The sequence below is a fragment of the Bactrocera dorsalis genome, chromosome 5, assembly GCF_023373825.1.
Source record: "Bactrocera dorsalis isolate Fly_Bdor chromosome 5, ASM2337382v1, whole genome shotgun sequence".
NCBI classification, from domain to species: domain Eukaryota; kingdom Metazoa; phylum Arthropoda; class Insecta; order Diptera; family Tephritidae; genus Bactrocera; species Bactrocera dorsalis.
Genome location: NC_064307.1, coordinates 74,098,418 through 74,113,613, shown reverse-complemented (window position 1 = coordinate 74,113,613; position 15,196 = coordinate 74,098,418). Strand labels below are relative to the sequence as shown.

The window sequence follows — 15,196 nt, the reverse complement described above, 5'->3', positions numbered from 1 at the left end:
TGCAAAATTCATTACATGGACTTCGAGTGTGACAGCAGTTGTGCGCGAGAAAAGTGTCAAGTGTCAAGCGTCAAGTGCGCGCTGTGAAGATGCTTGTCATGTCACAGCATTCCGCTGTCAGCAATATCCATATGTTAATGCATTTGAATGGCAATAAGCATATTACACAAGTTGGGCAACTAAAGAAAATTTTATTTATGAATACTAGTCAACATGGCAGGCATGCTTCAAAACGCACAAACTGAATCTAACTAACGGTGCGTTAGTGGCTGCTTGAGTCATATGCGCTGACTGTCAATGCAATGCATATTTCAAAGCAGCTTTTGCTGGTCATTATGACAGTCATTGCGGGCACCTTGTCGGAGTCAGCGTGTCTTGGGTTGATTTAAGCGACGGTCGGACGTGTGTTTTTTAGTTTTCTCTTCTTTTTACAGGCCTGCACACATCAGTCATTCAGTCATTTGTGAGCTTTTCAGCAGACGTAAGCACACATCAGTCATGCAGGCAGCTTTCAAATTTACTCACACACATGTGGAGGTGCAGACATCAGTCATACAGTCAGTTATTCAATCAGCACACACAGTCTGACAGCCATTCAGCAGAAGTTTTAGTTTACTTTTTACTTGCTTTTCAAGCCATTATTTCAGTTGCTAGCGCAAATATTACATATGCATATCCTGTACACATATCCTTTTTCAGACTTTGCCTGTCACACCCACACACACACACACACGAATACAGTGCGCATTCAATTAAAACACGCAATACATATTTTCATTTCGAATTTGCTCGCTCGACTGATACCATATTCGTTTACCAGCCCAACAAAAGTACTTCAGTGCGCACAGCGTCTGCTCGGAGACACGTCTGCCAGGATATCAGTGTATCAGCGTTGATGAGTTGTATAAACCACGCTACCGGTTTTTATTTACTCGCACTTGTTGTATAAAAATATGCTATTTCTTTTGGTGTTGTTGTTGTTGTTTTCGAACATTCATAGTACATTACCGTTTTAATGGCAACAGCTCAAGTTTTATGAGAAAAGTTTGTCGTTTACTTTCGGGCGGCAGCAGCTCCATACAAATGCATTACAATGTGTGTGTGTGTGATTGCATTATCCACAGTGTATATGTACTCGTGTGAAAGGTCTTCGTATTCATGAACCTGCTGTGGTTTCCGATATTAATGAACTGGGCTTAAGACAGTGTCAGAAAAAATACTCTTTTTATTAGCTCTGTAAGCTGCTAGATAGCGGAAGACCAGCTACCAGATACCCCATTTGGCCAGTGATTTTTGCGGCTTGAGCACTGCCAATTATGAGTCCTCTTGAGCACGACTACTTACGTCAGGTTGATTTCTGTGGTCCCCGAAGAAATGAATATCCTCGAACCCGAAGAAGTACGCAAGTTATTTTAGCCGGTGGACTAGGCGAAAGGATGTTTTACCTGGTGGTTGGGCAAAATGCTAAAAGATTGTGCATCACTTGCTTTCAACAACGAGGATGTTCAGAGTGTCATCAACAAATCAAAGCTATCGAAATCCAAAGGACCAGAAGTAATAAATATGCTGATGTTAAACACCTAGGCTCGACGGGAGTAAGCTATCCCACTAAGATTCTCAATTGGTCGCTGACCACCCTCCGCATACACGATGTGTGGAAAATCGGCAGGGTGGATCTTCAACTGAAACCAGGGAAGCCTGCCAACCTAGGAGAGGCAGCAGTGAAAACTCTTCAGGCCTTGCTACACCCGACCTTCCCACACCATGTGAGCCTAGCCGGTAGCTCGTGGCCTCAACCAGAAATCTCACTGTGAAAGGACTGTCTGTTGGACTTGTTAAAATCTTTTGAGGCCATCGAACAAAAGCTGAGCGGTCGACAATTATTTCGAGGTGAATAATCAAAGTTAAGGAGAATTAAACACGAGGTTACACAGGGTGATGTCCTCTCCCCAGGGAGAGGTCTTTTCTTGATTACGTCGACGACTTCGAACAGTTCGCCGAACAGACTTTGGGCGCAACTCACTTCAGACAATTTTATCGAATTCCTCTCAGTGAATGGCGTACTTGGACGCAAACCACCACCCATTGCAGACGAAGAGCCCTAGCTGCCACGAGAATTTAGAGTGATCCTAGCGCAACTTCGTTCTGGGTATTTTAGTAGATTAAACTCCTACTTAACCATAATCGATCCCGACATACCAAATTTATGTCCAGGGTGCAATGAGTGGATGACTTTAATCACCTTTTTTCATACTCAACGAACACCATTCAGCCAACACCCTTCTCCCTATGGTCCGGCCCTGTCGAAACAGCACGTTTCTTGGTATAAACAAATTCTGTTTAAAGAAACTATAATTAGAGAACCAATGTCTGTAATGATAGTAATATGAAGACCCAAAAATGTGTAGCATTGTGTTATAGTCAATATCGATCCAAATTCTAGTGAAAACGTGTTACAACCGCATAAAGCTAACAAATTTCTGCCGCAAATCGCTTTTAGAAAATAAATTATTTTACAGTTCTACGCTACCTCTCCTTAATAAAACAGGAAGATATCACATATCTACATACAAACCTAAGCATTTAAGTGTAATATGCTCTAAATACTAGATTATGTAAACTGACTTTGCAAATTTTTAATGAATTTAACTAAAAGATATTCCACTTTCATTCTATCGAAATTGGAAGCTCCTCTGCCTTAGGCTAAAACCACATTTTGCTGCATTTTTGTGAATGTGTGGAGTTATTTTAAAAGGTTTAATTTTTATGCAGAAATTCTCATGCACATTTTAATAATTTCATTTCTTTTACTTGTGGCAAGTGCTCTTCTCAATTATGCTGCGGATTTGCAGGTATTTTGTTCATTTTAATGCCTTTTTGTTACGGAATTCAGAATTAGTTTGTTATTGGCCGAAAAATGCACATTCTAAGCTTCTTACAGATTGTTCAATTTCCACGCAAGTGTGTTATGTAATATACTATATATAAATGAAAGTGTGTTGTGGTTTACTTGGAAAATGTTATGTAGAAAAAAAGAAAGAAAAAATGTTAACTTTGGCTTCGCTGATGCTATAATACCCTTCTCAAATACAGAAGGCATTACACAGCTTCATTTTGACTGGTCAGTGTTGTCGAAATTCTGACGGTAAATAACTCTGGCAATATAATCGGAATATACAAATACACACATTTATAAAGTTGTATAAGCACTTCCTATGGTACAACCTTTATTTATGCCACTCTAATGTTCTAACGATGTTTAGACGCAAATGAAATCTAAAGATTAACTAAAATATGCAAAATTTGATAACAGGATAAGCGTAAAATTTTAATTCGATAAATTATAGCTTAGCGTTCTTAGCCTTTCATGCAGATTGTTTCTACTAAATAGTAAGTATTTTCTATTAATAGTGTGAAAAGAACGGCGCAAAAACGTCGTTTGCTCAACCAAAGGAGTTTTGTCGGTCTATTATTTAAAAACTACGAAATTTTCAACCCATTTATGTAATTTGCTAAGTTCATTTTATTTTTTTTCAAATTTGGCTTTTGTTGAAAACCTCACTTTTATATTCATAAATTACTAGACAATAATTAATTAAATTTTCACAAACTTACCTTAAATTTATCTGTTGTGCTTGGACTGTATGCAGTGCAAAAATTTCAACCGCAGATTTCAGGAAACTCAGCGTTCGTAACGGTCATTCCATTAGTATAACTGTTACTGAAAATCTAAAAATAAAAAAAGACTGTCAGTGACTATGTAGAATTGATTGAGTTTACTATTTCTAACCAAAAGAAATGCAAAAACTAAAATCAAATGAAAATCATTTTGAGAAATTTGAAAATTTTCGGAAGGAAATAAAGTTTATAATTTTCCAAAGAAATGTCCATATATTTGTAAAATTTTCGTATATTGTCAGATATCAGGATATACCCTACCGAGAGCTCATTTTATCATTACTTTTTCTGTTTTTCTGTTTTAATGGATATATTACCGGTATTGTAGTGGTGAGGGTTAACATTGAATACAATTTAAAGTGTCTAACAAAATTCTGAGAAGCTTCGAATTTTGAATTAATTTTGCCACATTCTCTTTCCATGAATATCGCAAAGTCTTCGCTTTCGTTTTAATATTCACTACAATTTGAAGTGTTTTACAAAATTCTCAGAAGCTGAAAAATTTGTATAAATTTTGAGAGGAAATCTTTCCATGAATATTAGAATATGCCCGTCTTCGTTTTAAGAATCTCTACCGCATTTTTTTGTACTAATAGCTTCCACTTCTCAGCATTTTGAGAATCCAGTTCGGAATGTTTATAGCGTCCGATACTTTAAAAAAAATTTAGGAGCATTCTTCAAAACCGGGAGCAGTAGAAATAAGGCCGAAACAGAGAAAATATAAAAGACGATAAGAGCTGTAGGCTTACTCAGGCATTGGTATGCCAAAACTAGCAACTAGCTGGTTGGTTTCAAAGTACAAAATTTAATAAATTATATAAGAAGCACAGCAAAGTAGTATGACACCTAAAATTATGCAATGCAAAGAGTTAAAAAGTCATTTAAGATACTTTTAGGGAGAGAGCGTAAATAAATTGATCATTTTATTCGCTGCCGAGAGCAAGGTGTATTAGATTGCCTACCCTAAAAGCAACAACTTCTGGAAATGCAATTTGTTTAGACACCAGCACGCATAATTTATATAAGTTCCAATTATTTTGTGAACTATATAAACCTATTAAAAATTAAATATCTACAAATTCAAACATAAATTATACGAACATATTCAATGGACCCAAAAATCGAATTGAATTTAAGCATAAATTATAAGAAACCCAACAACTGCTTAGGTTGTAGCAGAAACTTATGGCATTAATAATTCATGGCGATAAATATCGCTTTAGAAGTTAAGTCCATGGCAACATATTTCTTGTATTTATTTATTTATATTTTTTCCAATCGAAGAAAACGTGCGGCATTAGCATCCTTATCAATGCTTAAATGGCGAATAAGTCAAGCGTATGACAGAAACAAAAAAATGTAAGTGGAAAAAAAGAAATATGCGTAGAAAAGAAAAAAAAGATGCCAAGCCAAGAATAAAAACAAAGCGCCAAGGGAGTGCGGAGTAAAAGAAAATCAAATGCCAAAGGATATCAAAAACGCGAAAAGAGCAAAAATCAATAGCGAAAAAACGCGCAAGAATTTTACTTTTACATTTTTTGGATTTATTTACTTAAAGGAAATATTTCAATTTTATGAAAAAGTAGCGCGAGCAAAGCAAAAAAGGCGGGCGGCGCAACGTTTTTGTTGTTAATTTTGTTTTATTTAAAGCAGCATACAAAATCAGCAGCAGCTTAGCGCCGAAAAGCGGCACAAAAGCGAAAAAATATAAAAGCAAATTGAAGAAAGTCCGAGGAAAGTAGCTTAAAAGGCTTGTAAAAGGGACCAAATGCTGGGGTGATGCGCCTAAAAAAGCGCAGCAATTGTATTACACAGCATACACACAGGCGCACTCAAATACACACACGCACACACACACATGTATGCGCAGCTGAGTGCTGTCGAGTATTGGGCAAACAGCAACAGCGAAAAAGGCAAATACACGAGCTATGAAACAGCTGAGCAAAAAGTAAAAATAGAATCGCTGTATGTATGTGTGTGTGTGTGGGTGGTGAAAATAAAATAGAATAAAATTTGTGTACAAAAGAAGAAACATCAAAAAGTTTTAATACAATTTGTGCGAGCAAAATGCACAACTCCTTCAACCCCAACAGCGCACTCGCACACACATACACACACGGAGTAAGTTGTAAATAAATATTGATGCGCATATAATCTTTAATATTGTACACACACACATACAAATTAGTACGCTTGAGTGTGTGTGTGTTTCTAAGTGTATTTGTGTTTGTTAGCTCTTTGTATTGTTTGGCAAATCAGTAAATGACATTCAAATTGAAGATAGCGCCACAGCAACACAGCAGGAGTTGATTGGCATTGGCAAGCAACAAATACTCGTACAAATACAACAAAGACAATTGGTGTGCTCAAAATGTTAGTGAAGTGAAAAGCAAAATAAAAGAAAAAACAATATAGAACGTTAGCTAAAGCTGCAGTGCAGCTATAACACCCTTCACAATTGCATTTTTTGTAGCATGAAAGGGTATAAAAACCCTTTTTTTATATATTTTAAACGATTAATTTGTATGGCAGTTAACATATATGTATAGTAGTCCGATCTGAATCATTTATTCGGATATTGTAGTTTTATCTTAGAAAATAATCTATACCAAATCTCGTCAAGATATCTCGTCAAATACAAAAGATTCCCATACAAGGACTTGACTTTGATCGTTCAGTTTGTATGGCAGCTATATGCTAGAAATAGATAGTGATCCGATAACGGCCGTTCCGACAAATGAGCAGCTCTGGAAGAGAAAAAGACATGTGCTCAATTTCAGAACGATATCTAAAAAACTGATAGACGCAGCTCTGTATGCTGTATCTATGTATATTCAAGGCTTCAAGGTTTCCATTTGGGTGTTAAAAACTCAATGACAAACTTAGTAATATATGTGCAGGGTATATAAAGAGACGAAATCAAATCAATAAATATAGCCAGTTGGAGAACGCGTGCGTCTTCGTCTTCAGCATAAGTGAGTGTAAAAGGAAGCAGTCAACACTCGGCAACAAGCAACAATGAAAACAACAACAATTCATGGAATAACAAGCAGTCACCGATGTCGTTACGTCAGACACTTCTGCCAGAACGTCGCCCTTCGTCAGCTGTCCAACCGTCGTCGATGTCTGGCGAACCGTTCAAACTGTGCTGAATTCACCAACAACTTAAAAAATTCTTCAGTTTGCTTATCTATAGAACACCCTCCCATCCCAACGCTTCAAGTTGTCTAGTCGCATCAGCAGCGGCCTGACTGCCAACTAGTAGATTCCCTTCCACAGCACGCTCTTTCATCTCCATTCGCCATTCAGCCACAGATTTCCGTATATCGCACCGCTGATGTTACGCCACAATCTTAACGGCAGCAATAGCAACAATAACGACAGCAGCGACAGCGGTAACAACAAAGTGCTCCAATTCAAATCCCAATTTCCGAAATATTGAAATCTGTGTGTAAATAATTTAATTTGGTGAAATTTAAGCGCACAAATACAATTACGGAGACACTTAATGTTTGTGCGCATATCTGTCATACCCTGTAGGAAAATTTGTTGTTACAAATTTCGGGACAACTTGCATCACCATTCCAATCTGAAATCCTTAGCTAAAATTCATTGGAATTTGATCTGAACAACTCCGTTCACAGATGCCGTTTTTAAGAGTAAAACGTGTTTGAATATAAAACTTGATGTAGTTCTTTGACAAAAGAAAAAGCAAGAGAATGAAAACTCCCCTGAATGCACACGATCTCGAAGGCACTGCAGGACCATTTTTGGCCTAATGACAAGTCACAAACTACTGGCATCATATACGAGTCGGATGAGCATAAGTAACGAGGATACATGCAGAAAGTGAAAGGAAGTAAGCATGAGAGAACCGTTCCTACGATTCTGTTCAATATTAGCTAGAACTCGTCTTAGATATGTGGGAGCTTCGCAGTGGCAAGACGAAGGGTCCAAATAAGATATTAAGACGTCGGAACACCTCTTATGATTCGCTCCAACATTATCTAGAACTCGTCTTAGATATCTACGAGCTTTGCAGTTCAAGGGACTAGATGAAGTATCAAAATAGATAATAAGTTGCTCCTAAAGTTCGTAAAAGCGTTTTCTTAAACAGTACCTCCAGCTGGCATTTTTCAGAACTAGTAGGTTTATGTTTGGCATTATAAAACCTAAGCTAACCTCTTTACACAAATTTTAGAAAATCTGACTCGTTTTTTTTGAAGGAAGCACTAAAGTCTCGACCCTTGAAATTATAATGTATAAATTTTAAACTCGTGCCTGTTGTACGACTGCACCAGCTTACATTGTCTATGGAACCGTGCGCCAAATAAATTCGTGCACCACGCTGCGTTCGATGCCATGAGATTCATGAGAAAACTTTCTTACCGCCATTAGTTTAATTTGGCAGCCATACTCCTCGCACGCGGCCAATATACCGCCAAACTTTCAACTTCATTTTATGTGCGACTACATGAAATCGAGTTCGCCAACTTAGTTTCGCCTTGCTAACAACCTTTTAAGAAAACATTTTCCAAAGCACTTATAGTTTAATTTGCGAGTCGATATAGCGTTAGCATTGTTGTTGCTATAGCGGTTGGCAAACACACAAAACAGAAGACTCAATATTTCCGGACACGTGTGCGCTCTTTTTTCTTAGCAAGCTCCAGCTGCCCCGCAATGCCTGATATACAAACCGCTTATGCGGCGAGCAGTTGTACGAAGCAATTGGTTAGAATGCCGGCTGAAAAACGTCAGTTCGCACACGATGCTCATGGCGTGGGTTGAGATTTTGATTTCAGCAGCAAATGCAGCGAAAAATGACAACCAAACCGCATAAACTGAGACCGCAGAAGCGCACTGAATTGCAGCACATTGCTTGCTTTGGCTGCTTCCTGTTCGCCTGCCAACCAACTTATGCGGCTCCATGGCGGTCGTCCTACTTTCGCCGTTCAGCGCCACACCGTCATAACAGCACATATCCACGAGCGACACATTGTGCGCGTCGAGCAAGGACACAGCACGTCCGTACACTTTCCGAACGCACGGTACTCCAACTAAGTGTAATATACCGATTAAATATGTGCGCCTACGTGTATCTCGCACTGTGTTTGTCGCTGCAAAGTGACATTTGTTGTGCCACAGCGCGTCAGTAACTGCCAAGCACTGCTACGGCTAACCGGCGCGCTCGTGCGCCACTTACCGCGATCTGCTCCCCGAGCGCAGCTACCAGAGATTTCACGACACCATTACCAAATTACGCCGTGGGGTACAAACGACGAGACGACCAACTTTTCCAAAACCCAGCCAACGCGACAGAAACCCGGAGTTTCGCGGCAAGAAAAAATGACGAGGCAACCAAGAGAATAGAAGAAAGGAGAGAGTAAAAAAGGAAATTTTTAAAAAGTAAAAATGGCAGCGTAGCAAAAACCGAGCAAAGGAAGCGGCGTGCGGATGCGGCTGTGACGCTGACTGTGGCTGTGGCAGCCGTAGTATCACTTTATGGGCTGCTGTGGCACCGCAATCATAGCAGACGTGCAGGGTTGGGGGGCGAAATGGTGAAAAAAGTGTATCCAAATAGTCATTTGAGCAGATAATTTTCAATGATTATGTGAAAATTTGTTCCTTTTTTGCCTCGTTTACACCACGCTTGCCTACCCGAGCCACACATCATAGCGACGTCAATGGCGTTCGGGCGTGTATTCGATTTCGGAAACGGGCGTACAAGCGTTGCCGTTTGCCTGAGTGGAATTTGAAATGGCGTGAAAAGCGTTCGAGCGCTGTCAACAGTTTACATGGCCGTTTACAGTCGTGCGGAATGGGCACATTGTTGCTCAGCTCGGCGTTCGGCGTCGCGTCGTGTCGGCGTGGTTGGTTGACGGTTTCAATAGTAGATTTGCGATAAGCAAAAATTCACTTGGCAGCTGAAGAAAGGGTAACAAAATTAGGGATTACTGTTGGATTTATTATCATTTTACTTTAATATTTTATGGTTTAAGGGGAAAAAGTTTATTGAAAGTTTTTGCGGCAGACGCCGGAGACGCGGTTTTATTGAACTTTAGGTGTGAGTTAATAAAATTTGCTTAAGTGCTTTATAAATGTGGATTTAAGTTTTTGATGGGTTGCGAAATTGAATTTATATTGCAAGCGGTTGCTCATTATAAATTAATTCTTTTTCTATGGAAATCGATAGCGTTAAAGAATGGAAGGGTCTCTTAAACGCAAAATAGTGAATCAATAGATTATAGTTATACAGCTTTTATAGCTTACTGGACACCTTAAATATCCAATTTGGACCCGAGTACACAAAGATAGAGGAACACCTGCTCGTTGCCAAGGGCAAGGATACTCATTCTAGTGAACTCAACGGCTTTACAGTTTCTGACGATTCCGCTCTGACCAAGTACCCAGACAAGTTTACTATGGAAGTAACTTGATGCCACAGTTAGTGAGATAATACATTCCCTGACTCTCTTTTAACTTACTGTCAGCGAGTTCAAGGTCTGTATTAAATAACAGAGTGAAAATTCTCTATTTTATCAGGCTTCAGTATCAAAAGCTCAAGCATTATACTTATAGAACTAATGGAAAAGGTTTTCGTAGGATAAAAATAATACTCCGACATCCAAAACTTTCGTGGCCCTTAGAGAAATGCGGACCATAAGCATTTAAATGGAATACGAGCATCCTTTAGTTGAGCAGATGGTTCTGTCTAGTCCTCCGACGTCCTTCCAAAGTTTGTAGCAGACACTGCTGACATACATACAAACTCGCTTCCACTTCACGCGCCTTTCGCATCTTATTTTTCATCTCTTCCTTTTTTGATAAACGCATTTAACACACCCGTTTACCCACATTAACGCACAAATTAAATTGTGTTAAGTGAATATTTTAAAACTTCTACCAATGACAGCGACAAGTGCAACAACAACAGCACCAACATGGATATACATATGTATATATAGCTATGCGCAGCAAAAGCAACAATAATGAACTTGGAAAACTCAGTGTCGCAACAGCAGTCGAGTCAAGTCCAACAGTATGCTCGTGTGTACGAACATGGCTGATAATAGGCACAACACTCACAGCAGCAACAACAATACAAAATGTTGCGACAAGTCCTACAACTCAGAAAGGAAAAAATTTGTACTCACAATTGCCACAGTCAGTTTCGCAGAACCCTTATCATCGATGATGTGATAACAAGAAGTGACAGCACTCAGCTGCATGCAAGGACTAGTGAGCTGCTGAAAGGGCTTATAGGAAATTTAGCTGCTTAGGAAATAAGAAATGTGTAGTGAGTGTTCGAAAAAATACTGGGACTAGGAAAGAAATGAAATGGTATATGATTCTATAGGAAAGTCATGGTATTTTTTCCAAATCTGTATACCCTTAATAGGGTATATTGATTTTGCCAAGATGTTTGTAATATTCAGAAGGAAATGTCGGAAACATTTTAGAGAGTTTTTTCGAAATGATTAGCGTGACGAGCTAAGTCGATTTAGCCATGTCTGTCTGTCTGTCTATTTGCCTGCCCGCTTGTCCCGTACAAAATATCCCACATATGCGATTTTTTAGTAAAAAAAGAAAATCTACCAGTGCTCATGTACATATAGACAGAAATGTATTATAAACACATGCAGATGATAAATATAAACTTCAAACAATTTGGTTATAAACTCAACCTTTTTAAACTTGCTTTGGCTAAACTACACTACGCGCTATTTTTTATTAGTGTTCTTATAATAATACTTAATATCCGACACACGCGACATAAGCACACCGCATGAAGTACCATTCCATTTCTTACATTCATACATACACTATTATACACACCCACGACAAACCTGATCGCGCACTTAAGGAATTTGCACCATATACTCGTAATTTCGAGAAATTTAACACACTACGACTTTCACGACACTATTTCACTATTTTTTTGCCTTCATTAGCGATTTTTACTTTAAATTAAAAAAAAAAAAAACAAATTAACACTTTAAACCAATACTTTTCACAAATTTTAAGAAATTTTCACATCAGCCAAGAATTATGTGTGTTCACTCTCAGCAGCACTTGTAACTAAATATTTTTACTGTTACATTGCATTCCTGATTTCCTCTTAATTTCGCATTCCATGAATTGTAGAAAATTCGAAACTCTTCTAACATCTGTGACAACTCTTCATTAACCATTATATGCATAACAAGTGGAAGGTCAATTTCGAACATTAAAAAATTGCAACAACAACGCATACAAACATAGCATCACTCATTGACACTTCTCAATGATGAGCACGCAGCTAATACCACTGCTGAGCACACAGCTTAAGTCACGCATATACGAACTTATGAGTGTGTGTATGCAAGCGCTTTGCGCAGCATTGACTTGCTGGTATAACCCAGTTGAATGTAAGAGCGCATAGCTGATAAAGAGCGCTTTAATGCGATGTGTGCGAGGGGTCTGCGCAGTATTGATAGGTAGGTGTGACTGTTACATGTAAGTATGAGCGCATTGCTGAAGAAGAGAGCTTAGAAAGCGAAAACGAAATGAAATGAAATGAATTGGAAATGCAATGGTGCTGGAAGTGTTGCTGAGAGGGCGAACGCATCCTAGCGTCTTGGAAAGAAGTGTTAAGAGTTAAAAATTGTAGAGGAGTTAAGAGTGAGTTGGTAAATTTACATGCGTGTTAGGCATACGCAATATCTAATCACTTAAGTATTATTTGTTGTAAAATATCATTACATGAAAAGAAAATGAATTTAATTGTTTTATAAAGTAAGAGAGTCCATACATAATTAGACTTACTTTCTTACATGCAGAGAGAACACATAAGAAAAGGAGTTAAATGAATATATAGAAAACAAATTTCATAAGGAGAAGGTAAAAAAGTTAAAAGCAAAAATCTGCTTCGCGAATTGTATACTTATTGAAAGATCCTTAAAATTTAAAATTACTGATTTTTTTTTTTAAGCATTTGATGAACTTTTTTTCCAAGTAAAATCTGACATGAGAAGAGCTTTGACATCTGTTTCTTTCTGCTTTGGCACTAGAACTGTGGAGGCCGAACTTCTTTTGTTGCTTTTATCCTTAGAGAGGTAACGCCAGTTGCCAATCAAGATGAAGTTCTTGTATGGAAAACGTTCTTATTTGGCGAGATATCTTCACGAAATTTGGGAAGAGGTATTGCCTTACGCAATAGTATAATCTGCGAAGAAATTGTTCAAATTGAATCACTATAGCATATACGAGTATGTAGCTGCCATACAAACTGAACGAACGAAAACTAGTAAATTTTTTTCATTTGAGGAGATATCCTCACGAAATGTGGCAAGAGGTATTGCGTAAGATAATATTACAATCTTCGAAGAAATTGTTCAGATCAGCTCACTATAGCATATAGCTGCCATACAAACTGAACGACCAAAAGAAAGTGCCTGTATGGAAAGCTTTTACATTTGAGAAGATATTTTCGCTAAATTTCAGTCGGATTATTTTTCAAAGCAACACTGTAATCTCCGAAGAAATTGTGCAGATCGAGTCTCTATAGCTTATACATAGCTGCCATACAAAATGTCGAATCAAAATAAAAAATAAAATAAAAAATTTTGCTTATTCTTATAAAATCGTGATTCAATAACCTACAGGGTGCACTTACAAAAACAATTTGTAGTATCACAACAACAATTATTGGCATGAGAAACCAAAAATTGCGACAAAGAGTATAAAAAAAAACAAAAACTGGTAAAAATGGTTACAACTACAATGTCGAGTGACAAATTCACCAACAATACATTTGAATTTGCCGATAAATCCGTTATAAAGCAGCAGTCTGAATACCATTCTTATGTGCCTGTCACTGGCAGACAAAATACAACGGTTTGTAGTCGGCGTTGTTGTTATTGCTAGCAATTGTCCTGCCTTCAAAAGCAGCCGTGCTACGGAAGCCACTCACAAGGCACATACACAGGCATAGGCAAACACGAATGCATGTATGTGCAGGAGTGTCGAGCACTCCACCTAAACACTTAGTCACCATGCCACTTCACTTTGCATTCGACATAAACGTTTAACAGCCTAAAAGCATGCATAGATTTTTGAGTACGCACACTCACACACACACACTCCCGCTTGCGCACTAATTTACTTGCCACACGCTGCTTTGCATTAGTGTGCGTGTGTCCGTGTGTGCCTTGTTGCTTACATGTAAATTTTCCGCTAGACATTTTCGGCAGCTTTAACTGGCTTCTTTTTGCTTCACACACACACACTTGTAGGCAGGCAGGCAGGCAGGTGTGTGTGTGTGTGTATGTCTGCATGGCACAATAATAAATGTCAGACGCATTGCTTTTGGAAAATGCCTTTAATACCTTTTGTATGCAATTCAACGCTATAATCAAATATTGGCAGCTTTCGTGCGTCTGCATTTGCCAATGACAGCATCAATGCTATGTGCGTGTGTATGCGTGTGTGTAGTGTTGGAGAAAGTGGCTGCCGCCTACGTTAAGTGCGAACGTAATAACTGCTAAAGTGCTGAAGTTAACAGCATGTAAGTGTATGTTTGTGACTGTGCGTGTGTTGCAGGTGTGCCTCGCTGTCTAGTTCAGCCAACACACAGCGACAGCTCCCTCGGCTCTACGTTTTAGTCGCCGAAATAAAGTAGTAATTGAATTTTGATTTTAGATCCTTTGATATTCCGCACAGCCATACCTTTTTCCGAACTGTTTGACACACTAAAACACTTTCGAGTGTGAGCGCATGTGTTTAACAAGATTTGATTGACAGCCTGGCTCACATACTCACACACAAGCCTACAAACGGAGCGGTCGACATCAAAGCGGAGGTGTGTTATTGCACAACAACACTGGCAAAGTGTTTTATAATTAATTTTTGGCTAATGTTGACACCTGAGAATTTGGGAAAATCGATGAAAAAGCTTAAAAGACTGCAATTTGTGACAGAAGATGTTGTATACAGCTTGGAAATACTGTTCAAGTACATATGTTTTGACACGCCCATTTTTAGAAAAATTTAATCTGTTTGCATGCATAGAAAAAAGCCCTCGCTTGAGCTATTCGGATAGCCCGAAATTGTAAGGGACCCAATATCAATATTCATAACTCTAGCGCAATAAAACCTAACTGAAAGCTCAGTGGACCGAAATTTTATGGGACCCTTAAATAGATTCGGTAGCCTCGCTTTTTTCTGTACAGACAGGTAAGATAGCCATCTAGTTTCCTATCTGATAGCGCATAATCCTGCTTTGCCCTTTGAAGTCATTCAATTAGTGGTTCGGAGGGAGGCCATATAAAGGCTGACACGTAACCTTATGGGAGCTTGTGTTCAGAGCCAGAATCGTAGCACTAGTCAGGTTTCAAATCAACGTAACCCCAACTTAATGGCGACGTGATATTGAACGTATTTGAAGACCACGAATTTAGCGGGACGGATAACCTTGTAACCATTTCTGCAAGACGTCACTTTTGCATACTGAGGTAACAGCCGTTAGTCCAAGTTCAAC

At 38.6% G+C, this 15,196-nt stretch overlaps 1 protein-coding gene across 7 annotated transcripts in view; it reads right to left on the bottom strand.

The window, feature by feature from the left end:
• Nucleotides 1-15,196, bottom strand: part of LOC105227368 (poly(rC)-binding protein 3) — a 232,957-nt gene that overhangs the window by 183,169 nt on the left and 34,592 nt on the right. For 4 of the 7 annotated variants that reach the window (XM_029550669.2, XM_019990687.3, XM_029550676.2 and 1 more), the window contains exon 2: nucleotides 3,616-3,729. The exons of 2 other annotated variants lie outside the window; for them this stretch is intronic. The gene's annotated coding sequence lies outside the window, so the exon portion shown is untranslated. The remainder of the gene's footprint in view (nucleotides 1-3,615; nucleotides 3,730-15,196) is intronic. One more of the 7 variants, XM_049459164.1, reaches the window with a different exon arrangement.